The 26,684-nt window shown below is 40.8% G+C and overlaps 1 protein-coding gene across 6 annotated transcripts in view; it reads right to left on the bottom strand.

Annotated features, from left to right (window-relative positions):
- The window catches only part of NCOA2 (nuclear receptor coactivator 2), a 263,699-nt gene that overhangs the window by 135,933 nt on the left and 101,082 nt on the right, over nt 1-26,684 (bottom strand). The window contains exon 4 of one of the 6 annotated variants that reach the window (XM_025200413.1): nt 8,813-8,940. The exons of the other annotated variants lie outside the window; for them this stretch is intronic. The gene's annotated coding sequence lies outside the window, so the exon portion shown is untranslated. The remainder of the gene's footprint in view (nt 1-8,812; nt 8,941-26,684) is intronic. 6 annotated transcript variants of the gene reach the window in all.

The following is a 26,684-nucleotide window of genomic DNA, read 5'->3' as shown; positions in this document are numbered from 1 at the left end:
ACATTCTTGGAACACAGAGGTTGCACTGCACGTCTCATTCCCAGCATGCACCTTTAAGAAAAGAACACGTTCTAAGAGAAACAAGATGGAATTACACTGTATAGGTAGGGACAGACGTTCAAAAAGCCTGAGCCTAAATTGATTCAATCTTTGCAGTCTAACCTGGCTAGGGTGAATCAGTTTGTAACCGGACAGACATCCCAGAAATGCAGGCACATGCATGCAATGGCTCAGGCTAGAAGCCGGGCCGGGCTACAGCAGCCCTCCTTTCCCTTCTACTGTACTAAGATGAGTGGGGATGTGGCCACATCCTAGCAGGACACACTGATTAAGGAGGAGTTTAAACCCCGACCTTGCCTGCACAATTCCAGGCTTTTCCTCGCTTGCTGCTCAAGGGGCAGGAGTGTTGCCAGTCCCAGCCCCCACCTAGCACTGTGAGGCAAAGGGGTGTGTGCAGTGTATGCATCTGTTGATGATACTGAGATTTTCAAATCTCCCTCTCCCAGCTTCTTCATATTGCCTGCAGCAAGCCTGACAAGAGAAGGAGCCAGCAGGGAACTGGTAACACAGCGTTTAGCAGTCCATCAAGAAAACAAAAGCCTCTCTCATTAGTTCAAGCTCTTTTTAAACAGCTTTATCCAAAGAAGGAATGGAAAGACGTTACCAGTTGACCTGCTGATGAGCTCCAAAAAGCCCTAAGCAGACACTGTCCTGTTTGCCTTTGTCCCGTCCCAGTAAAATTGAAGACACACACACACACACACACACTCTCAGCATTAGCTAGCATGCCACATGCTGGCTAGGGTCCATGGGGCTTGGGTTTGTGTTGTGGGAGATGGAAGGGGTGGGGCATCCCTGCTTGAGCAGCAAGTGGTGAGGGTGGGTGGTGCAGGGGGAAGCCAGGCAGACCCTGTGGAGCTCTGGCTAGGGAGCAGGAGTGGGGCCAGCCTTGTTCTCTGGAGCAGACAGCCCAACCCAACCCAGCCCAGGGCTGCAAAGCATCAGGGATGCTGGGGGACTCTGGTTTAACTTAAACCAGGAAGGGGTCTGGAATAGACATTGCATAAACCAGTTTGGCCCAAATGGCCTGATACTACATTCAACCAGATTTATCTTCAACTAGGTTCAGCCTTTTTGAAACTAGTTTATATGCATTGAAATTATGTTCTGTTACAGGTTTAAACTAGTTTCTGATCACTTAAACCAGTTTGTGTGTAATGTCTTTCCCTGGCCTATATGGCAGCTTCTAGCCCTTGAAGATTTCAAGGAGTTCCTTTGCAAGGTGGCTCTGTTATTCTGCTCTTGAAAATACATATGCAAGAAAAGCACAGGCAAGAAGTTGATAACTAGTAACATGGAATTCATATGCAAATGAACAAAGCCAGTATGCAAGAAAAATGCCTGCGAATTGCGTATGAAAATTAAGCTAAAATATTTATTGCACAACAGCCTTAAAATTCAAACTGTCTACTGCCGTCAGAGGAAATTAAAGGTATGGGAGAAAATACAGGCTGGAGGGTCCCTACCAACCCTGTGATTATAATTTACGAAGCACACTCCTCCGTTATCCACACCCTCCTATAAATAAACCAAACACCCTGCAACCAGCTCATTACATTCATCTATTACCACAGAATACATATGGAGTTAGGACACACCCTAAACCAAACAATTTAGTGCTGCCAAAACAAGCAAGATGTCTAATACAAAAGTTGGCTGTGTTACGCTGCATACCAGGAATACAAATTAATCAACAATATGGTCTATTGTTTTCCAGAAAATTATAGTGTTTTTCCTATGGCTGTAAAGCTCAAAACCTTCACACTTTACAATTATCTACAAACTATGGCTTTTTTTGGTACTGGTCTCTTATAACAGTTATGCAACAATATTTTCTCAACCTGCTTTTTAGACACTTATGTTGAAAAATGACGGGTGACCCAGTTAATTCTGTACTTAACTGTTTCTGTCTGGAAATAACTTCCATTTTTTCATCTAGACAATGCAATTTCATTTGAGGGAGAGGAGATGATTAGTTTCTGCCTAATGGGTCTGTTTCTGCATAAAAATAAGCTTTACTGTAACCATTATGAAATTCAATTTATACATGAACTGTGTGAACTAGGACTTAAGAGTAGAATGTAACTTATTAGTGAAGGTTATGGAGCCTATATATGCAATAAGGACACTCATCTTTCTCTGATAAACTCTCAGAAAGCTGACTCCAGTGCCTACCTCATATTTTTGTTCAGTCTATGAAAAGCTATAACAGATTATAAACAAATGTTTAAGCTAACGGTTCCTTCCTTCTCAGTATGCTTTTCTCTTAAATTTACTTTTATATAATGGCTTTAAAGTGGTGTATTAGACAGTAACAAGAAGACATATTCCATTTTGAGACTGAAAGCCAATAATGCTCATGAATTTTTTAGTTGAGACACACTTCAAGATGCCACTGGGAAGACTGTGTAATAAACACATTAGGCTGCAAATGGACAGCAGTAGCTTTTTAACACATGCTGTAACAATCAAATAAATAGCTAACATTCATGTTCAGTTACAGATTGATATTTAACAGTACTTGCTTTTGCATCTACGTGCATTGTGAAAGGTAAATAATTTCCTTCTAGTTATTCAAAGCGTCATCTCTAGAAAACCTTAGTATCACAGTACTGTTTTAAACTATGATTACAAGGGGAAAAAAAGGTGTGTAGTCTGACATCAACAGTATAAGATGGCTTCTACTTTCTGTATTCCCATAGGCTAAGTCTCTTAATATAGCTAGTCACTGAGCTGCTTACATATGAGACTACGTCAGCCAGCTCTAATATGCCCAGGAATAGCAAGACTAGGCTTTAATAAGACAACAGAGAAGAAAATATCACAGGAAGAAAGTTACATTCTTTGCATAATACACAGGACTTAGGTCCAGTTTTCACTATCAAGATTCAGAAACGATTTTGTTTGTTTTTTTGACCAAAACATTAGATTCTCTACAAGACAACATTATTTCTTATTTAATAAAGGAAACTATTGCTCAGTATTGTACCTGATTCTGCATCAAAACTTAAGATCAGAATTTTACCATCTTTTATTATCCTGAGAACCATATCAGATTCTCATTATTCAAATGACAAACATGGCAATTTAATTCCAGAGGAATGTCTGCTGAAAAGCCAGGGGCAAAACAGATTTGTGTGTGTACAAAACACTTTAATCCACCCGCGTTTGTGGCAGTTGTAAGCCTATTTAAAAAACAAATGTACAAATAAACAAACCCTTCTAGATCACAGCACACATGGTGAATATCAAACTACAGCTACAGAAACAGTATTAAGACCATAAATATTTTCACTAGATACAAACCCCCCCCACAAATTTCTAAAACAGATGTTTTATGAAGTTAGGATTTCACAAATGTTAACATTAATGATTAGAATAATTTAGCAATGCAATACTGAAGAGCTACTAACACTGAGAATATTATTGTTGTGAACTATATGGCAAATCTCTGTGCAATGCAGTATTCAAAAGGTAATGTTGCTGTATATAAAAATAACCATCAACTTGAAATGCAGTCAAATTCAAGCATGTTTAAATGTTCTAACAGCCACTGAATTTTAAAGTCAACTTTTTCAGTTTTCCAACCACATTTGCTGATTTTAATTTTTTTTGTCTCTTCTGTTGATATTTCCAAACACTCAAACACCTGGGGAAAAGACTGGACTGCTTATATAGGTGAACAAAGAAGAATGATTATACTCTAACTGCCGCTGTAGATGCACAAAGCAAAAGTCCAGATTAGAAAAGTAATTTCCCCCTCCTTTTCTTTAATTTCTAGCAATTTCAGCAGTTGCTTGTAACCTTAGCTAGTAATTTCAGTTTCATTTTTAAAGATTAATACTTCATTGCTTGCAGGACTAGAAAGCGTGGCTGGATACTGCACAAGGCAAAGTAGGGAAGTTCACTTGTTATAGGACTCTGTTCTGTTGGTATGTCAATACTAACTCAAACTGAACATCAAGTAGAGTTTGCTAACTACATTATGTGTACACACTAGTCTGGAGGCAAAAGCTAATCTCAGAAGAAAACCAAGATTGATGCCACTCTATGCAAGTGGAATACAGAAGTGTTAAGGAGAGAAAAATTCCCTCACACCCTCAAGGACAATAAATGCTACAAAGTTTATGAACTGGAATAGCAACTACAGCCCTGTCATGCATGTTATATGGCAGCATTTTCCAACTGGAAGCTCGTGGGCTGGACGTGGCCCACAAGATGTTACACTGCAGTCCTGCAGCGTACCCCACCCCGACCGCCACTACCTCCATCCCTCCGGCTGCAACAGCAGTTGGAGTCTTTGGGCTCTGCCTCCCTCCTCTGGCTTTTGCCGCCTGTTCCCACCCCTGGAAACAGGGACAATGACGTGTACCGTGGCCCATGAAGCTGAGGGTGACCCTGGGGCTGCATAGGCTCATGATGTAGCAGTGGGAAAAGGGGGGGCAGGCACACAGTGCAGCAGTGGGGGGGCGCATCCCTTTGTATCTGTAAGGATGGCAGTTGTTAGCGATTCTTTTAGGCTCCAATTCAAGAAAGCACTTAAGCATCCGCACAAATCTACTCTTACTCAGGAGTGATACTCAGGCACGTAATTGAATGCCAAAGCCTTCAATATGATTTCAACAAGATGGAAGCAGAAACCCAATGTTAGGCATGTAAGTGCCCTTCCCAAATAAGCACAAACTTCAGCATGTGCTTTAAGTGCTGTCCTGAATCAAGGGCCAAGTGAGTCATCACCATCAATGTCACCCTGGTACACAGGAGAAGAAAATATGACTGTATGTGAAATAATAAAAACAATCTTTCTTCGCCTCTTTTTGAAAGCAGGACAATTAACTAACTAAAATAGTCAAGTTGGTATGTGACTAAAGTCATTATGTTTTGAGAAGATATTAAAAAAACCCACAAAAATATATTTATAATATGGCCAAAACTATCTAAAGCACTGGATAAGCACATTGTTATTGAATGCTTAAAACAAAATGAATAGCATAAATCATGTAAAAAATCCACACAATTTCTTTTAAGCATTTTATGAAGGTACAAAACACCCCCAACCAAAACAAACAAACAAAAGAATGCCAAATTGCATTAGGCCCTGGTAAGAAACATTACATAAAAAAAAAAATCTGTCCATTAGCTTATAAAGCTCATCTAAATATGAAAGTATCCAGTACTCATACTGATTTCAAAGATGCCTGTCAAAGTGTACAGTATCAATTTTCATGCTCTTCCATGAGAGTAGGCTCTGGTTTAGTTGACACCACATTAGCCACACTGGAAAGTTCAGCTGTCATTTCTGAAGTGTTTAAAAGCAAGATCTAAATCATTTGAATGTTTATTTTGTTAATTCATAAGAAATGTAAACCTATGAATACCAGTCACCCAGTTATAAGGGCACAAATGCAACACCCTAAATAGCCTTTACTATACTATTCCTATCAACAGAAGTGACTTCAAGGGACATTCCCAAGCTGAAAGGAAGACATCCAAGGTAAAAAAACCTGATCTTTATTTTCATTACCTCCACCAGGGTTAGGATTTCAAGTCTCTCCAAAGCAGGCACTATATTTTGCAAGCACAAAAAAATCACTCCGTGGGCTCATGTCACATCTTTGTTTGCATCCCATAGTTCAATTAAAATGTTATTTTGTAATAGTTAAAGCTGAATGCATATTGTTCATATCAGACCCATCTTCTTCCATCACACGGTAGAAACCTGAAACTAACATAGTAAATGGCTTTGTTTTCCATGCTGAAAAATTTTGAGAGAGTCACATATGTCAAAAAGGCTCTAAATGCATAATATTTGTCACTATTTGTGAATAAAGTCTTTGAGAAGTTTCAGGAAAGATGAAAAATAGGTTATGTTATTATGTTACAGCTCGCACAAAAAGCTTTTACTACACTCTGGGTTTAGACAGTTGCTTGATCAGAACAATTTGTGGACCAACTGTTATTTGAAATGATAAATTCAAAGAACAACAGTCTTTTTATCACATACTTTGTCTTTCATACAGGGTGGGGATACAAGGCAGAAAAGAAAATGGAATTGTGAAGGCACAGTTCCAGTAACACACATGGTTTAAAGCCCTTGGTATAAACAATACTTGAAAAATCAACTTCCCTCTGCCAGTTCCCTATGCTTCTTCCCCCTTGGATTCCTCAGTGTATAACCCAGGCTGTTAATAAATTTATCCACAAGGTCAACCACAGACTCACTTCACTCAAAGGTGAAGGCACTGCTGGAAAAAGGGATGCACTCCAGAAAATCCTTCCTCTTTTCAGAAGCTAAAACTTATTTCCATATAATAGGTAGGTACAGTTCATTGTAGCCAGCCCCTGGCATAGCCAAGGGTCCACGAATGAGGACAAGTTAATAAAAAGCCCACACAGTAAGAAGGCTAGCAGGATTTCCTGGCAGAAACAGTAACTTTCTCAATTTACATATTTCTTTTCTTCATATGTGTTCAATCAGAAAAATAGCAAGCCTTATGGAGACATTTCTGATCCTTCAGTTTGGCTCAGCCATCACAAATTCTGGTTTGTTGTAGTTTTATAGCAATTTTTACCAATTGACTCTCAGTTTTAATGAACTTGCCTCAGACAACCAATGTTGCTTTCAGCTGTTCCCTCTTTTCTCAATTTTTTCTCCTAAGAAAAACAGTGCTGTAAATAACAGTATCTTTAGCTTGACGTGATCAGACCCGATTATAACATTTGCTATTAATTACTGTGGTTGAGATCTGGATTGCAGCAAGATTTTCAAATTAGTCATCTACCTTGCTTAGGCACTGCAAAAATTATTTTTCAAATCATAAACATTTTGGGGTATTTTCCTCCTCTCTTGAATACAAACACGAGGTTTATTTTGAAGACATGACAGAATAAGAAATGGAAGGAAAGTAACATCTACTGAACATTGCCAAGTTCAAGCTTTTCTGATTACACTAGAAGTTGGATGTTTGATACATACCATCAAAAGTCCAGTGATGAAATAAAATTACAAAAACTGGCAAAGCAAACTGAACTCTACCAGCATTGACAGTTACCAGAAATTATACTGCCTATACAGAAAGTTAATTTTATTCAAATTATTTTAGTTTCTTAACATACCCAGCAGGACATCAGAGAATTAAAATTAAACTAACTTATACTGACACAAGCAATAAATATTTTTCAGTTTATAGAACTGAGGTGCTAAAACTTCAGTTACCACAACACTGCCACTCTATATCTTGTCAGATTTCCTCTGATGAAATAAAGAAACACTATACAACAAAGATAAAGGAAGTTTCATTGTTTTTGTGGCTTTTATATTTGCTGCTGTGAACGTGACAGGCTTGCAAGTCTTAAATCGGTATATGTCACTGAATGCCACAGGCCTACTTGACAAAACGTAGGTATACTGCAATTACAATAATCAGGCTAAAACAAAAGAGAACAAGCAAACAAATACTGGTCATTTGGTTCCATGTGTTTGTGTCCTGTCAGCATGAAATGAAATATCTTCAAACACACACTCCATTAATTTAAAAAAAAAATTTCCTTCCCTTTCTATCGCTAAGTTGCATGAGTTTAAAAAAGTCCTAAATAAAATAAACTAAGCATTTCCTGTATTTAATGAATTATTAAAAAGAGTCTAAGCATTACAGTCAGCACAACTATTACACTATGTATCTACAATGATAAGCTTCTAGCAAACTGCCAAGTTGCACTGTAATGGCCCATTACATCTATCTTTGTAATCCTGCCCTTAATTTAAAAGGAAGGAAATACTGCAGAAGTTAAACTTGGTTTTCCTGTGTGAGTATTGACATTTTTACTATCTTTTTGTAGTACAGGGTAAAATAATTATTTGTTAAACATCGACAATGTGCTTGGTGCTGTACAAAGACATGAAAACAGACTATCCTTGATGTCAGAGTTTCCAAAACAGCTACCAATGTCTTACCTCCATCATCTACAGGTTTTGTACTAGCTAACTTTTTTTGGAAAGGAAGGGTGGTATGGTCATCTTTCATCATTTTTAGGTTTTTAAATGCTGCATGTTCTAAGGTTATGAGAAAGGTAAATACTGCCAAGGCTCTTTAACACCAAGGCTCTTTAACACCAATCAGCACATTCAACATGAGAAAAATACAAAACCTAAAGATTAACAGCAAGCAGGACAGTATAACTATAAAGGAAACTAGTAAGATTATAGAGAAAGTTATATAACAATAACATGAAATTAATTTATGTTACAGCATGTTTCACTTGTATTGGGTCATGGTTAGAAAAAGAGCTTCATTATTAAAAAATTTCAAATCAGTTCCATCCTTTTTATTTGGTATGCACACACGAATTACCAGGTAGTTTCAAATACAGAAATAATTACTGAAAAGCAAAAATAAGATATACTCTTGAGCTCCACCTTCTTGAGGGTGGGATACACAGGTATATTTTGATATCTTTCTGGATGCGATAAAAATGCTTACGTGGAGTACTTCCCATATGCTGTGTATTTATTTATTTAGCCACATAACCCTGTGCAACTATCTTAAAAAACACAAGTATACCTGTAGTTATTAAGAAAAGAAAACAAACCATACAAATTGCCTGAATTTCTGTTTTACTGATAAGGAACACTGCTTCTCAGCTGTCAGACCCTCCTACCCCCTTCAAAGCCAACACACACGTGAATACAAAGCATGCACGCGTGCACACACACACACACACACACACACACACACACACACACAAACATTACCAAATATGAAGTCACAGCACTTCAGAAAAACACCTTGAAATTTTCCACAGCCTCTGCAGTTCAAGACAGATCTCACTAGTTCTCCTGCGTCTTCAGATTGGGATGTAAATAAAATCCAGCATACTTGCCTTTTTTTTTTTTTTTTTTTTTTTCAAAAGAAAAAAGACAATTAGCAGTGAATTTATTGTCTTAGAATAACAGCTCTCCATTAACCCAGACCAACATTATGTCTTGATGTAAACCAAAGCACATGCTGAGTGAGGATGTGCGCACACAGCAGCTTATCATCTCTGTCATCTGCTTCTAATGACAGCTGACAAACTAGCCACACTAATCCTTTTCTAGCTGCTGATCAGAAAGATCCCCCTTTGACAATCCAGCATGGTGGAGCACTCGAAAATTCCTTCTGCTTCTGTTCTATTGCTGCTCTAAAAAGCAGTTTCCTTTTCATTGAGATAATAGCCTTTTCTGCAGTCACATGACTCAGAAGCTACATTAGCAGAGCTTTATGATAATAGACTGAATAAGTCCCATCCCTCCATTCTCCTGCTTTTAAGGGCATGTCTCAAACAACACTTGAAATATTTTTGCATCTTTTCTGTCACAAATTAAGTTGTATTCTATCATATTTGATAAGAAACTACACAAATCATACTTCCTGTACTAAAAACAATTAACGAACACATTCTGATACAGCGTCCTCTTTCTCCACTGAGGAACACATATTGGTCATAAGGACTTTCCAAGAAATGAAACTGAAAATTGAGCATGATATTTAGCAGCTAAGATTTATTCTAGTTTGCTTCAGCTTTTTCATCTTTACTTTAAATTTGACTGCAGTAAATATTTTTCTCTCAGCAACACTATATGGATTAACTTCTTGCAATATAAAATGCACCTACAAACATACAAAAAATACAAGGAGCTAATAACATTTTGAAGTTCATCACTCAGCCTTGATGCATCCATCTTTCAGGACTCTTTTTTTTAATCTTACTTTTAGCTCCTGTAGGAGCAGCATTTAAAAAAAAAAAAAAAAAAAAAAGGATTTTTAATTTTTTCTAAAAGGGCAGGTATAGTTATCAGAGTATCAGTTTTTTAGCTCCTTGACTTTCTGAAATAGTGGATTCAATTCCTAGCAAGTTCAGCATATCATCCCTCAAAAGTTTTCCCATTTATAAAATGTAGTGGTCTGAAAAATTCAAAACTCTATGGTACTGTTGTTGCTAAGCAGCATTAGACCAATTGAGGAAGAAATGCAATTTAATATGTGGATGAAACTTTTAAAAGCAAGAATTATATCTTTTCTAATCTGACATTCAATATTACTTTGTGTGGCCCCTTTATATTAAGGAAAGTTTCTCTCTTGTGAACTTGTCCAGTACCACCCTCAACACTAAAGTACAGTCAGTGGCTATTCCTATTCCAGCAGTGGCTGCACTTCAGCGCCAATGTACAGGTAGGCAGTTTGTTCAGTGTTTTGGAAAATCTTTGGTATTAAATGCAGTTGGTGTAGCATGCAGTTGAGCTATTTTTGTTCCCAATTCTTTAAATGTTGGGGGACCACGGAGAAGGTGATTTTTCTGTTCCTGAAGTCTGCATGAATGTCACACTATCCTAGAATCTAGATTATCTTCTTTAGGCCCACAGATAATTTATAAGGAAAGAGATCCTATACACCTCCTCAACCCCAGTTCTCAGAACCTGCAGGGTATGTGGAAGGAGGGTTGTGCAAGAGATAGAGGGAGTACAAACACTGAAGAATATACTGGGCAGCATGATACACTATGTTTCTCTCCAGCCCTGCAGACCTTGCCAAAGCTCTATTATCTTTGGAGCTTCCATCTCCCCTCACCGAGGCAAGCTGCGTCTAGGGAATAGTCCCTGTTAGCAGGACACCACCACAGCTGCGTTGCCAGAGAAATCCACTAAAGGCAAAAATCCAGCGTTGACGCACAGATCTGGTCAAGAGGAAACAACCTCCAACAAAATAGCCCAAATATGAAGTGAGCTAGTCTGCAAGTGGATCTGGCACTTTTACAGTGTGGTAAATGCCTCTTCCAGCTTTCCCACAACTGGATAATATAGAGAATATTTATGAGAGAGATTTTAATATGGGAGGGCACAATTTGACCCACTTAGGGTGATAAATCTAAGATCCTAAATTGAGGAGTAGAAAGACCCCCTTCCCAACCTCCAACAAGCTTAAGGAAATCCAGTGTAATTCTGTCATTTCCTCTTTAATGTATCCTATTATATCTATACACTATACGTGGTATGAAAAATAATGAACTCTTGAGACAGTTATAACCCTTAACACAAAGACAAGAGAGGGACTGCTTATCAATTTTAACTCTGAATTTCTTTTATCTAAGAAAATTAGTTATGTAACACAATTTTTCTGTATTTATTCCTTATCTGGGTAGCAAGCAAACCAATTACATTTGCAAATGATACCAACGTGGGAGAAACAGTGAATAGTTTAAAAGACATTTCTAATATTCAAAAAAGAGAGAGATTAAAAAGACAGGCACTAGAAATAAATTGAGCTTTCACAAGGACAAATGCAAAATAGTCCACTTGGGAAGTAAAAATTTAAGGAACAAGCATAAAATGGGAGCACACTGGTTACACAGTAATACTTTACTGCAGAGACTTGCAGACACTGGCAAATGAAAAATTCAGAAAGACAACTCAGTGGTGTAGTAAAGACAAACGTAATACCGAGATGTACAACATAGAGGGTGGAATTACATGTAAACAAACAGGAGAGTGTAGGTAAGAACAGTCATAGTGGTTCAAAGTCTACAAAGGATTCAAAGGACTGAAAACATACAGACTTTATACACTGCTGAGGGAAATAACAGATGAAGGACTATGAAAAAGTGAGGGAGACTGTAACACTGCAGAGCAAAGAATGAACCTGAACAAAGAGTCAAAGGAATTAGTTAAAAATAAGACAAATCCTGGTTAAAAAAAAAAAAGTCCAAAATGCACTGCTCTGAATTGAAACAAGATTTTTAATTTTACAGCAGGAAAAAATATCTTTGGTTTGATCAAGCAAACAAATAAACATACCCAAAGGAAGTGGTGGAATCATTGTCACTTGAAATCCTTAAACCAAGGCTGAAGAACCTGTTAGATATAGCTCTGTGGAAATCTTACTATTACTCAAGGACCACTAAGTGACCTCCAAACTTAGACAATTCTGGGACCATATATTTTCACACCACGATAAAGTCATGCTGTGTACAGACATTTATTTATACTAGAAGGACCTGGACTGTATGCATGCTTCTCCAGCCCCATACCTAGAGCATGCTCTCCAGCCAGGGGGCGCTAGAGGGCTGCTCCTTGGCCACCCCTGCCCTTAGGGGAGCCCAGTACTTGACAGCCTGCTCTCTCCCCTGCTTGGGAAGGAGGCAGGCTGTCAAGTGGCAGTTGGTAGTGGATGAAAAGCGGCAGATGATACAGACAGCCCAACAGGACTCCCAGCTGACTGGCGGGGTGGGAGGTGGGGCGAGGAAATTCTCCGATGGTGGACACCTAAAGGAGTAGCCCCCACTCCCTGCACTTCTCTGGGCTGACCCAGAGGAACGTGGGGGAGGGCAGAAGGGGAAAACTCAGCCATTGCACAAAGCTTGGGAGCAAAAGGTAACTATCAACAGGTCTGTGTCAGAATGGCAGGAGGTTTCGAGTGGAGTCCTACAGAGATCTGTTCTGTGCCCGGTGCTGTTCAAAGTGTTTATTAATGATTTGGATGTTGGCACAGAAAGCTTCTGGAGCAAGTTTGTGGATGGCATGAAAGTGGAAAGGTGTAAGAACAAGTTGGAGGATGTGAGCGCAATTCAGAAGGATCTTGGCAGATTGGAAAGTTGGACTACAGATAAAAGGATGAAGTTCAATGTTGACAAGTGCAAAGTGCTACACACCTCAGGAGGAATAATCAAAAACACAAATACAAAATGGGGGACACCTGGCTGGATGCCAGCACTACGGATAAGTACTTGGGAGTCTTTACAGACCACAAACTCATTATGAGTCTGCACTATCATGAAGCCGCACAAAGGCCAGCATGGTTTTGCGGTTCATCAACAGAAGGATTAGGTGCAAGACATGGGAGATGACAGTGCCTCTGCTCAGCACTGGTTAGGCCTCATCTGGAGTCCTGTGTGTAGTTTTGGGCTCCATATTTTAAAAAAGGATGTGGAGAAGTTAGACAGGGTCCAGAGGTGGACAACAAATGATCAAGTGCTTGGAAGGCATATCATACAAGAAGAGGCTGAAGGAGCTACGCATGTTCAACTTGTGGACAAGGTGCTTGAGAGAGGACATGATGGCAGTTTTGAAATACCTGAAGAGATGCTATAAAGAAGAAGGAGGAAAGCATCTTCTCTCTTGCTGCACAGAGAAGGATGCGGACCAACTCCCTGAAGTTAAGAGTGTCAGTTTAGATTGGATATTGTGGAATAAACTTCACTGCGAGCATAGTGAGGCAGTGAAATAAACTGCCTAGGGAAGCTGTGTATTCTCCATCACCGGAGGTGTTCAAGAAGAGGTCGGATAGCCACTGGTCGGGAATGATCTAAGCATAGATATGCCTATTTTCTACCATGGGTATTTGCCATGTTTCTGGGCTTTGCTTTTTGCTCCTGCCCCTGGTTCCCTTTTTTTCTGCTATATGTGTCAGGGTGTTTTTAAATCTCCCCAGAGGCATTGGGTGGTGGCTACAACTAAAGCTGAGGACATCAACTGGGGCATGCTGATTCTTCTGCTGAGACCAAAGCTGGAGGTTCCTGGCTCAGGGTCAAACTGATCACCATATTTGGGGTCAGGAAGGGATTTTACCCTGTGGTCAGATTGGTATGGACTGTGGGGTTTTTCTTGCCTTCTTCTGTAGTGGAGGGAATGGCCCTCTATTTGGGACCTCTTGATAACATTTTATAGAATCAGGATATTGGTTACCATGGCTCCCTTGCTTTACCTGTGGCAGGTTCGGGTGTTAGGTCTATGTTGTGTCAGGTTTGAGGGTAAGATCATGACATCAGATCTGAAACTAAGTGCATGGCTTCCCAGCAGTTGTGATCAGAGACAAGCCTAGCAGGGTGTGGGGCCCAGGGCAAATTAGCCGGTGGGAGGCCCAGATGCAAAGAAGCCAGCGCTGGAGTTGAGGAGGCGGGGAAAGGTGGCAAGCAGCTGGAAGCTACCGGCACTGGTGGCGTGGAGTCACCAGCACTAGGTGCCCTGCAGGAGGGGCCGTAGCCGCTCCGCCTGGCTCTGTGGGGCCCCCAAAGCACAGGACCTGGAGCAGTCACCCCAATTTGCCTCCCTCGGGACAGCCCTGGTTGTGATTCCTGCCTTACTGTATGGAGCTGAGAAGTGGACAACATACAGGAGACACCCCAAGTCATTCGACAAGTACCATCAATGCTGCCTGCAGAAGATCCTTTGAATCTGGTGAGAAGATAGATGCACCAACATTAGCGTCCTTTTGCAAGCAAACACCAGGAACATGGAAGCAATGATCATCTGACATCAACTTTGCTGGGCCAGCCACATCATCCGGATGTCTGACTTAACTCCTGAAGCAAGTTTTATTCTCTCAGCTCAGTCAAGGTATATGCTCAAGAGGAGGGTAGAGAAAGTACTTTAAGGACATCCTCAAGGCCAGCTTGAAAAAATCAACACTGACATCAACTCATGGTAGACTACTGCCCAGGACTGCCCCAAATGGAGGAAGTGTTGGTTCCAAAGGTCTCAGTACTTTGAAATCTTAAGATGAAACAGAAGACTGAAAAACAGGGAGTGGCAGAAACAGCACATTTTGGACTGAATCAGGAATCTGGAGCCACCCACCCCTCTTTGAAACACATGCCCGAGCTGCAGCAGAGTCTGTTGATCCTAGATTGGTCTAATCAGCCATCTTTGAACCCACAGATAAGACAGGCATGGAAGACAATCATCCTCGACTACGAGGGACTGCCGAAGATTTACTTACTTGCTGTTCTCTGTAGTGCCAGACAACCTAACTGAAAAGAAAAATATTTATTCTAGGGAAAAATATAGGGAGATAGAGACTAAATTAAAAGAAAGGCTTTCTCCTATTTTCACTGTATGCAGAAAGGAACTAAATGGACACAGTAGGAGCTGCTTCACCCTACCATTACAATCTCTGGGTGGTACTATGCATCCATTAACAGCCCTAGCACACAAATACAACTTGTACTTTCTCATGTGGGCATACACAGGATACAAACTAAGACTGGGGCCAGCAGCATGAGTTTAAATGGTACAAAAACCATTTAGGAGAGAAAGGTCTAAAAAGTGGAGCCCTATACCAAACAGTATAGAATAGGGGTAGGCAATTATTTGGGCCCTGTGGGCCACAGTGAGTTTTGCTGAACTGTCATGGGCCAAGCCAGCACTTGCCCCAGTCCCCTGTGCGACAGCTCACCAAAACTCCCTATGTGGGATGGGGCTGTGGGCAGGCAGGGACCAGTGATCAGGAGTGGGATAGATGGGCGAGGCTGGGATCACATGGTAGGTCACAGAGTGGTGACAGCATGGGGCTGGGGCCGAGCCGTGATCCGCTGCCTGCACAGCCCTGATATGGGTACGGGTTCCATGGGCAAGGGCAGCAGGGAGTGGATCACAGCTCTGCCCCAGCCCCAGCCCCGGCCCTGGTCCTGGCCCCAGCCCCAACTTATCACTGCTCCAATATCCCAGACCTAGCCCTGGCCCCAGATGCAGATCCCAGTCTGCTCAGCCACATGCCCTGCCTGTTCAGTTCCCAGCTGGTCTCCATGAAGCAGTGGATCATGGAGCAGTGACAGCACAGGGCCATTTGAGAATGGCAAGCTTGCTAACTATCCAGACATTGTTATCTGATTAATAATACAAATGCAGGGGTAATTCAGGTCAAAAGGGGGAAGCACTTACATCTCAACAATATTAATAAGTTAATGCAGGGGTGGGCAAAATGCAGCCCGCCATGCCATTCTATCCAGTCTGCGGGGCCCCTAAAAAATTTAGAAAATTCCTAAACATCTGCCCCTGGCTACCTGTCATGCAGCCCTTGATGGCTTGCCGAAACTCAGTAAGCCGCCCTATGCCCAAAATAATTGCCCGCCCCTGTGTTAATGGGTCAGGAAGTCTTGATGAAATATCAACTAAAATATGAGCTTGTCTTTACATAAATGAGAAAGATAAGGAAAAATTAAATTCAAATAAAAGGAGCCAAGAAAATTCATAGTTATGACTCACACTCTGACCTAACATCTGACCCCAGGAGATTTAGAACAACCACAAATTCCAACTATGATTAGTCCAAGATTTTCCCCCTGGAATCATGAGCACTCAGTACTTCTTAGGATTAATCGCTGCCCTGGCAACACGTATACCTATGGTAATACCACACTATGTCCTCTGGAACACCTGTGCATAACCGGATCATGTAAGAACAAGCATAGAAACTCAACTCTGAACATCCTTCTTGTTACTGTTACCTTTATGTAAATTGAGAGATGTTTGTATTTCATTAACAAAACCAACTGCACTCAGTCACCTTTTCATGCTGTTACACTTGCAAGTTTCTACAATATCTAAATAATAGGTACTTGAAGAGCATTAATCAGTGTACTATCTGAGTGTCATATATAACAATTAAAATCTGTAGGGACATGCCCAGAAGAGGCCCTGCTCTTTGCTTCTCCAAAGTTCAGTAAAAGTTTCTCCAAAGTTCTTGTTTACTAAGATTTTGGGGTGTGGTGTGTTTTTTCCCTGCCTTGTGATGTAATTCTTTATCTTTAGCTAGGTCAGGAGGCTTTTGAAAAAAAGACAAAATCTTTTAGTTTGCTCTGAAAATGCACTGGGTCTCTCTGCATCTTTTCAAGAAACTACTACAGGCAGCAGTGTTACAACCTAGAACATTCAGTCACTGGCTCAGGAACCTCATCAGCAATAAAAGGTCATGAACTGAAAGGTAGTCTCCAATGTAGCTTAGCTCCAGTCCCATTAAACAGCTTCAGAAAACCAGGCCTTTGCATCAGCACTGAAAGCACACTAGGACGCTGTATAAAGTGAATATAGAGAAGTAGGTAGGAATTATTAATGACTGAAATAGACATTTTAAATCATTACCAAAATACTGCATCTAGTTCTGATGGTCGCAATGTAAAAATAATACCAACAAATTGTAAAAGGTTCAGAAGAGAGCTAAAGAAGTCATCCAAGGTGTGGAAAACCTGCCATAGTGTGACAGACTAGAGCAACTCAACTTGTATGGTAGACTAGAACAATTCAAAGAGAAAGTAAGGAAATTATTTAATTACAGTCCTCAAATATTTACTATGATACTAAAAACATCTTTAGGATGTAAGATCCTATGGTTGGAAGCTGAAGCAATTTTGAAACAAAAAGTCAAGACTAGAAAGAAGGTGCAAAAGTTTACTGCTGGGGCAATTAAGCATTGGAAAAAATTTGTCTGAGGCTATGGTGGGTTCTCCATCATTTGAGTCTTTACATGAAGATTGGAAATCTTTCTACATGGTAGGCCCAATCAGAAGTTTAGAAAAATTCACGTTGGGATTATGTTGTGAAATTCTGTAGCTCATATTATTCAGGAAATCAGACATACTAGCCCTTTCTAGGTCTTATAATCTATGAGGGCACAAAGCATCACTATTATATTGTCAGTTGGTCTGAAACAGGGGAAGTTGCTATGCTTGAGAGAGGTAGGAGTTTCTGTGCTGCCTCTACTATGGGATACAGGAAATTGCTCTCACCCACTATGGGGGATGAATGATCATTGTGGCTAGGTCCTCATCTCAGAAGAAAAAAGTGCAGTTTTCTAGTTGTTATCTGGATTCTTAAATCTTGCCTAGGTTCAGTTTAAGCCAGCTGTTGTTCTTCCATATGCAAATCTAGTCTATATATTTCAGTGCCTTTAAGAAAGTAGCTCAAAAACTGGGAAAAAGGCACCATGGAGATGAATATAAGTAAAGCAGCCAATGCTGTCTTACCATTTCTCCAAGTGATCTTATGAACTGCAGTAAGCAGCTGCCCATTACAACTTTGAGAAGAAATAATAAAACTGACTAAACGCTTCACCATCCACTCTGGATAAGCAGGTCAAAATAACACTACATCACTGTCAGTGCTAAGGGCTGCAGAGATGATGAGTAGTGTAAGCTCTAAAGCTTGACCTTTGTCCTTAGACACAAGGAAGTCAACTCATCCATGTTATTTAAGTCAGGTCATGTCACATCCTGGGCTAAAGCCAGATTATAAATGATCCAAAATGTGAGAGAAAGGAAAGGTTAGAAATATTGTTTATATCAATTATTACCAAATACTTAACAGTACTTATATCAAGTACTTAAAAAAAAAACAAGCCTGTCCCCTTAATAAAATTTCTGTCATTAGCAGAATCCCTCATTAAAGGAACTGTTTCACAAGCCATGACTTAAAACATTCATGAGAATTTCTAGTGTTCTCATGCTTCACAGTATATGTGGAGAAAGTTGAAGAGCAGTATGCAATGAAATCATAGCCTTAAACTGTGAAGCATGCCAAGGCTGGACAACATAAAGTAAAGCAATGAAAATAAATATCTGCAATAATCTTTCACTACCCTTATAAAAATGAGCAGACATGTACATTTGAGGTAAAATTAACTTTAAACAAATTGTCTCTATTTGCAATAAATGCATTCTGCTTGACATGGCGGAGTTGAGACAACTGAAATGTGAACATTTAAGAATCTGATATTCACCAGGTAGAAACAAAACAAAAACAAAATTTGTGCTAACACAATAGCAGTCAATCACTGACTGAAGAATATCACTGAGTGGTTAAAACAACTGACCACTTCTTAAACATAAATGTGATTTGTAAAATTAACTACATATGAACAGACATCACTTCACCTTCCATGAAAATGCAGCCAGCACGAGTGAACAGCAGTAGGAAGTTGGAAAGTGAATAATACTTTATCCAATTAAAGTGACAGCAAAATGTAGTGATGTAGGTTATCATCTACACACGGGTTCTCAAGCTTGTTAGACTTAAGGCACCCCTCATCCAACTCAAAGCACCATCTTAGTTTTCACTCATTTTTTTGGCTATGGAAAAATAATATAGTAATTTTTCTGTTGCAAAGAACTCAAAAAGACCACAAGAGAGGAGAATGTTTCTAATACTATGGATTCCTATTTGAAATTCCTGGATTTATCTTGTGAATCATATTTGCACACTTAATGGTACTAATATTGTATGGCACCTTGTGATAACCTTGAAATGATCTTGGGGCACCAGAGATCTATGCTGAAAAACCACCAAACCACTCTGGCAGATGACTAACTCTTGAGAATGGTGCTATGGCATCTTTAATAATCAAAACTGCTGAGGGTTCCAGTTTTAAATTTACCATCAGAAAAGCAAGCCCTTAACTTCTTAATAGGATACTGGTTCCATGCTGACTGAAAGGGAAACATTCAACTTACTAAATTCTAAAAACAGAAATATTTTTCCAAACTACATTTTGTTCAGGAAACTTGTCTTTTTTCCCCCCTATATTTGGTGTTTTTGTGTGATTATGGGAAAAAGGCTGGGAAACCACACACACAGCTCAACATTTACTGCAATTGCTGCTCACATCCTGAAAGACTGCACACAAATTAGTATTGTAGCCTACAGTTCACCATTTTCAGAAACCTGAAAATAGAAAGTATGAAAATTATAGATATCATTCATGTAGAGTTGACAGATATGCAGACGGTCCTCAGCACAGATTTGGCTTTTCCATGCTTTCACTTTTTACATAATCCCTGGAATCTCCCCAGATTTACTTTAATAAAATGCAGGAGTGTCACACATACAACCTGCAGGCCAAACCCAGCCCACAGGGATCCTGGATGGCTGGATAGATGGTGGTGGGGTGGGTAGTGATGGCACTGACCCTGCAGCTCCATGAGCTGACAGTAGTGAGGAGGCTGTGAGAGTTCCCTCATCCTCCATAGCCACTGTCTCTCACCTTGTCACCAAAATCATAGGCAGAGACCCATTCAGGACTTGTTTCGGTAGTGGCAGGGCATACAGTGGTGGAATTGACCCCTGTGGCTCCCTGACCCAACACAGCAATTTGAGCAGCCATGAAGTTTGGTGCTTACACTGGAGATGGGTCCAGACCTAGCCCATGGATACAACTGAGTTTCAAACACCTGGTTTAATGTAATTACAAATGTAAACAATGTAAATGTGCATCAGCACCAAATGCATTGGACAAGAGAATAAAATTAAGCAAGATCACGGAGCTGGAGAGAAGATTCCATAAGACTGAGAGTGCTACTTATTTATTTGTGCTTAACAGGAAGACTATTCATTTTTCTGTCAGATACATGCTTATGACTGTCACCTTGAACCTGGAATACTGCAGTTAACACCAGATGAAGTCATACCTTAAAACCATTACCAGACTGAGAATTTACTGCCTATTTGGATTTTAAATGATAGATACTAGAAGACCTATCTACATTAGCTACTACAGTAGTTAAGTGGCATTAAATGACTTCATTTGTTAAAGGGTATTCCTTACAGAGAACATTTTACAACTTTGTTTCATAAGCTCTGGTGGTCACCAACCACCAATTTCTAGATAAAGTTTACGATGTTAGGCTCAACTGAGAAAGCCTGGAGAATTCAGAATCTGGATTACTGAGCATATTTCTCTCCATTTTATGTCATGACAGCTGAGAATCTGGGATATTCAAGCTAACCATTGCCAAATGTAAAAGAGTTGAGTGGGAAGACAGAAAAGCTTTGGAATTTGCTTCCCACCTTTGCTCAACAGATGCTCAAGGTCTTCACTGGTTCCTGGTAACTCAAGGTAAGTGCTTCACTGGCTACTGAAGACTACAGCCTAGCAGAAGCGGGTGCCAGCTAACTAGAACTACCTGACTGCTTGTTCTGGAGCTGGGATAATTCTCTATGCAGCATATTGAGCACAGAAAGTGTTTATTGACATTATTGTTCCAAGAAAGTTGAGGTTAACTGGGATTAAAAAGAGTGGTTGTAGGGGGATGAGGTTTTCTGAAGAAACCTTTTCAAGAGGTTTCTTTTAATTTTTGGCTCTTGTTCTATACATGATATTGATGCAGCCTATGGTTAGTTACTCTCAAGACACTTAAAAATCTGCAAATATCTATGCAAATCAAAACAAACAAAAGAAGCATTCATGCTTCTCTACGAAAAAGAAGATAGTGTTGAATGGATGAGATGTTTCTTTTTGGCAGGTGGCATGAGTTTTTTAATTTCTGTTTTAAGAGTTGTGAATTAAGAATATTAGAAATGAGGGACTTATGGCAGTCAGGACTGAGGAAGCTAAAGTTATGAAACAGGCAGGTGAAAAGGTGAGTTTCTATTACGGGTTTCTAATTAAAACAAATTTACAGTGATGCTGATAGCCAGATTCACACAGTTAGGAAGTAAACAACACGGTCAATTTAAATTACTAAATTTTGAAAATGAGGAGATGCGAGTGAAATCTGAGTCAGTGGACTTCTGGGTCTATATGTTCCCAATACCAAGAGTTAGTGAAGTATATGGTGTCAGAGTACAGCCTTTATTTCATGTTTAAAAGTAGTCAAAATACAAGAAGAGAGCTACCATAACAAAGGGAATGTGACACTTAGAGCTGCTTTTGTAACTGAGGGCGGCAGGGGAGAGGAAAAGGAAGTAAACTTAACTATCTGTCCTGTCCGTTTTAAGTACTTAATGGCTTCCATGACCATGCGTGTCTCAATCTTTAATGTGCACCCGCTCTCAATGAAGCAAAATCAGGACAGAAAGGAGCCTGAAACAACGCTATTTGATGGTGTAAGATGTCTCTAACTCACCAGTTTGGGTCACAACAAATGCTCTGACTAGATTTAACCTCACAGTGTAACATGTAACAATGTAACAGCAGCCCTACAAAATCACACAATCAGGTATTCATTCCCCCAACCCTCCATGCTTTCTGGACCTTCAGACATCCCTAGAGCTTATATTATTCCAATCACTTTTCTATAGTCTTCCACAGCCTCTCCCTTGCCCCAAATCAGAACTCTCTTACTTGCTGGCTAGGACTTTCCCAGACTAGGGCTGGCTACTCCCTGGTCCCATTCCCAAATCCTTAAAGGGGAAGACTGTTACAGGTGGTGTCAAACAAGCACAGAGGCTAAGAAATTAAAAGATCAAGTCCAATACAAGAGGCGAATACATATGAAAGGACAGTGTCAGTACAACAGATTGCTTTTAAGCCATTTGTAAATTGTCTGGATAAAAGCAGACTTTCAGAGGTACATTAGTTAACATGTACTGTAAGTGATTTTTCCTTCAAATTTTTTCTGGAAAACTTCTCAGATATAGCACTGATCCATCGCTCCATAACAGATTTCCTTTGCCTTCTTATTTTTACTTGGACATGATTAATGTTGAAAACCTGGATTCCAACCGATACAGGGTTTTATTAAATAGTGGTAAGAAAGCAGTGGACATTAAAAATTATTTAAAAGTTTGCAGTTTGTGTAAGAATTAGTGCTGTAAAATGATTTAGAAATGCGATTGTGATTAGTTGCACAATTAAAAAAAATAGTCACAATTAATCATTATTTTAATTGCACAGCTAAAAGCTCAAATTATGCGCAGAAATACTGCTGAAATCAAATGATCCCAGCAAATTGTCTGTCTAGTCTCCTCTTGAAGACTTCAAAGGTTGGGGACTGCACTACCTCCTTGGGAAGTTTATTCCAGTCAGACCTCTTTTTTGAAACTGGAAATATGATAACCCTATAGGAATGCAGCCCGGCAGTGTGTAGAGCAGCACCTAGCAGGTAAGTCTGTGGAGGGGAAGGGGGGGGTGGGAGGTGAAAGGCACAGGGCAGGCAGATCAAGGCCTCCACAGTAAGGAAGTGGGGTAGGGGCAAATGGGACCCCAGGGCCAGGGCAGGTTGTCAGACAAGCACCTGGAAGGCCTGGCAGTCTTTGTCTATACCACCTGTTGGCAGGGAGATTCGGCAGCTGTTACTGCAACTGAACAGTCATGTTCAGGATCTACTCTGCTCACCCCACCTCAGAAGGGGGTTATAAAAAGTGCGCTAAAACATATCCCATCTTACCTTCTTCCTGACATTCAGTGGGATCACCTTTACTGTGGTCAAAACCAATGAAGACATGCGTTCAATTTTGGGACCCTAATAATCCCAGAGTGCCGCACCACAATTGTGACTCAAGAACTCAGGTGACACAACACCGATGTCACTGCACTGAATGAGACCCGACAGGCAGGAGATGGGCAGCTCAAAGAATGTGGAGGCGGTAAAACCTTTCTCTGGAAGGGTAAGCAGGAAGGAGAACACTGGCTTCACGAAGTTGGTTTTGCCATCAAGAATGAACTTATAAATCAACTCAATGAGTTCCCTATCAGATTTAATAAAGGGCCCCATGACACACTGTCTTAAACTGGTGGGAAGCCAATATGGCACAGATAGTGGGAAGACAAGGTGAAGGAGATTCAACATCTTGCTGACATCTATGATATGCATGGTTTTTTCAATGCCACCAAAGTCATCCACCGTCTAAGCCAGGGGCGGGCAATTATTTTGGGCAGAGGGCCGCTTACTAAGTTTTGGCAAGCCATCGAGGGCCGCATGATAGGCAGCCAGGAGCAGATAAATATTAATTTTCTAAATTTTTTAGGGGCCCCGCGGACTGGATAGAATGGCCTGGTGGGCCGCATCCAGCCCCTGGGACGCATTTTACCCACCCCTGGTCTAAGCACTCCGGGACCAACCCCCTTGAAACCTAAGGATGAAGGATAATCAAGGAAAAAGGGGAGCCATCAACTCCTGTTGAAGGAGCATTTTGAAGACCATAGGGCATGTGCCCCCCCCGACAGTGAGCACTCTGGCTGGTAGTGGGCCATGGAGAGCACTAGTGCCCCACCTAAAATTGGGTCCTGCCAGTGGCACTTTGGTGGCGGAAGTGCTGCATGCGCTGTCTGGCCGCTGGGAGACCGCCCCCGCCCCCCAGTCACTGGCTGGCCGCTGGGGGACCCCAGACTCAGGAGGCACCCGTCGTCCATGTTCAAAACCTTCTTAGTCGAGACTGTTATTGATAAGAGTGTTCTCAACTTCATTCATCTCACCCCAGTCAGAGATCTCAGAATCCCTCCAACCCTTGACAAGGTGAAGAAAGCCATCACGCAGCTAGAGAATGACAAGGCATCTGGAGCTGATGGAATCCCTGCCAAAATCTTCAAGTAGGTGGGGAGAGGAGCTCATGTCATAGCTCCATGCCCTTATCTTAGTGATTTGGAATAATGAGGAAATACCAGATGACTGTATTCTGACTGTGACAATCTTCAAGAAAGGAGATGAGTCTGACTATGGAAACTACAGAGGGATCACCTTGCTGTCCATCACTGGAAAGATCATTGCAAGAACCCTCCTGAACCATTTCCTTCCACTTGCTGAAGAGCTCCTCCTGGAATCTCACCATAGTTTTAGGGCATCAAGAGGCACAACTGAATGATCTTCACAGCTCTCCAGCTACAGGAAAAATGCCAGGAACAACATAAATATCTTTACATGGCCTTCATTGACCTCATTAAATCCTTTGACTCTGTCAACCAGAAAGCACTGTGGAAGATCCTTCTGAAGTATGGATGCCCATTGAAATTGGTCACCATTTTTTGCCTGCCTCATGACAGTATGTGAGCAGTGGTTCTCAGTCACAGATTTATCCCAGACCCGTTTGAAGTTATGATGGAAGTTAAGCAAGGCTGAGTCATCACTCCAACACTCTACTCAATATTCCTTAGTGTGATGCTACATATGACCACCAACAAGCTTCCAGCTGGAGCACAGCTAAACTACTGAATGGATGGCAACCTGTTTAATTCCAGCCAAACCCAAGACCACTCCAACCTCAATCATCGAGCTCCAGTGCACTAATGATGCTGTAGTGTGTGCTCACCTGGAAGCAGACCTTCAGGTAATTGTTGACATTTTTAGCTAGGTATACAAGAAAATGGGACTGACACTTAACTTTCAGAAGACTAAGGTCCTCCATCAACAAGCTCTTAATAAGCAGCCCCCAGCTCCAGGAATTCAGAATCATGGTGAGACTCTAGAGAACACTGAGTATTTTCCATACCTCAGAAGACATCTCTCACAGAAGGCTGACATTGACAAAGAAATCTAACATCACCTTGAATGTGCAACTGCAGCCTTTGGACGCCTGAGGAACTAGGTGTTTGAAGATCATGACATCAGGTCCAATATCAAGTTCATGGCTTATCAAGTAGTTGTGATCCCCACCTTAATGTACAGAGTTGAGACAGACAACATACAGGAGACATCTCAAGCTGCTGGAGAAGTACCATTAATGCTGCCAGATGCACCAACATTAGCTTCCTCTCACAAGCAAACACCATGAGCAGCGAGGCGATGATCATCCAACATCAATTTTGCTGGGCTGGCCACGTTGTTTGGATGTCTGACTCCAGACTCCTGAAGCAAGTTTTATTCTCCCAGTTCAGTCAAGAGGAGGGCAGAGAAAGCATTTCAAGGACTTCCTCAAGGGCAACTTGAAAAAAATGCATCACTGACATCAACTCATGGAAGACTACTGCCCAGGACCAACCAAAATGGAAGAAACATCTGCTACACAGATCTCAGTACTTCGAAACCTTACAATGACCGCAGGAGATAGAAAGTCAGGAGTGGCAGAAACAGTGTGTCGTGGACTGAATCAAGAATCCAGAGCCACCCACCCGACATGGAAAAACATGCCTGAGTTGCAACAGAGTCTGTTGATCCCGAATTGGCCTCATGAGCCATCTATGGACCCACAGCCAAGGTAATCATGGAAGAAAATCATCCTCCACTGCGGGGGATTGCTGAAGAAGACAGGCTCAATTCTGAATTTAGTGTTTTGGATTATGGGCCAGGAAGTTTGATATTATATTGTCCCAGACCTCAAGATTGGAAGACTTAAAAGTTTTATGCAATAGGCCATTCCTTAAATCAGCTGAAAGGCTGAAACTGAACAGAATGCAGAAACCCACTTAAGAGATGAAGCACAAAAGGAACTTGCATACAAGTACTCCAAAATCTGTACTCCCTGCCTATTGATTTCTAAGTGGAGTCTCAATTTTTGCCTACAATATCCTAAATAGCTTATATTCTGACTGAGCACATGACACTGAGATCACCTTTTGCTGTTATTTAGGTTTATTTTAAAATTATAATGAAGGTGCCACCAGTTGAGGGTATACATTTTTTCTTATGTTATAAAAACCTAAATGAATAATATAAACACTAATCTCAGAATGTAACTAACTTTTCTCCCCACCTCGCCCCTCTTTGCATAACTTAATAAGGAACTGGGCCTTGGAATGAACTTCATGGATTCTACTCGAAAGAAAACCGTTTCTTCCTATACACCAATGTAGACAATTCAAATATTAGACTTCAGATAACTGCCAGCATACTTTAGCAGCATTGATAGTTTTTTTTTAACTAAGTCAGTCTGTTGATCTTCTAATCTATACTGTCACAACCCAGTGATTTTTGGTGCCTTGGCACAATGGGATTTTCTTGCCACATGAGAGCCTCTTGCACAGCGAGGGTTTTGCTGCACAGAGAAACCTTGGTGCAAGAGAGTTCCCGCCAATTTGCAGCCTTCTTTGCAGGGTGCATTTCTTCCTTGCAGCACAGAAATGCACAGTGCAAAGAGTTCCCGCTATTTGAATGCAAATTTGTGTCCCGCTATTGGCCAGTTCTAAATTATTCACACGTGGCGGCTAGTAATTGGCTCGCTGGCCGTTTAA

The sequence above is a fragment of the Alligator sinensis genome, unplaced genomic scaffold (genome assembly GCF_000455745.1).
Source record: "Alligator sinensis unplaced genomic scaffold, ASM45574v1 scaffold71_1, whole genome shotgun sequence".
In the NCBI taxonomy this organism is placed as follows: domain Eukaryota; kingdom Metazoa; phylum Chordata; order Crocodylia; family Alligatoridae; genus Alligator; species Alligator sinensis.
Note: the sequence above shows the minus strand (reverse complement) of the source record. Positions and strands in the feature narration are given on the sequence as shown.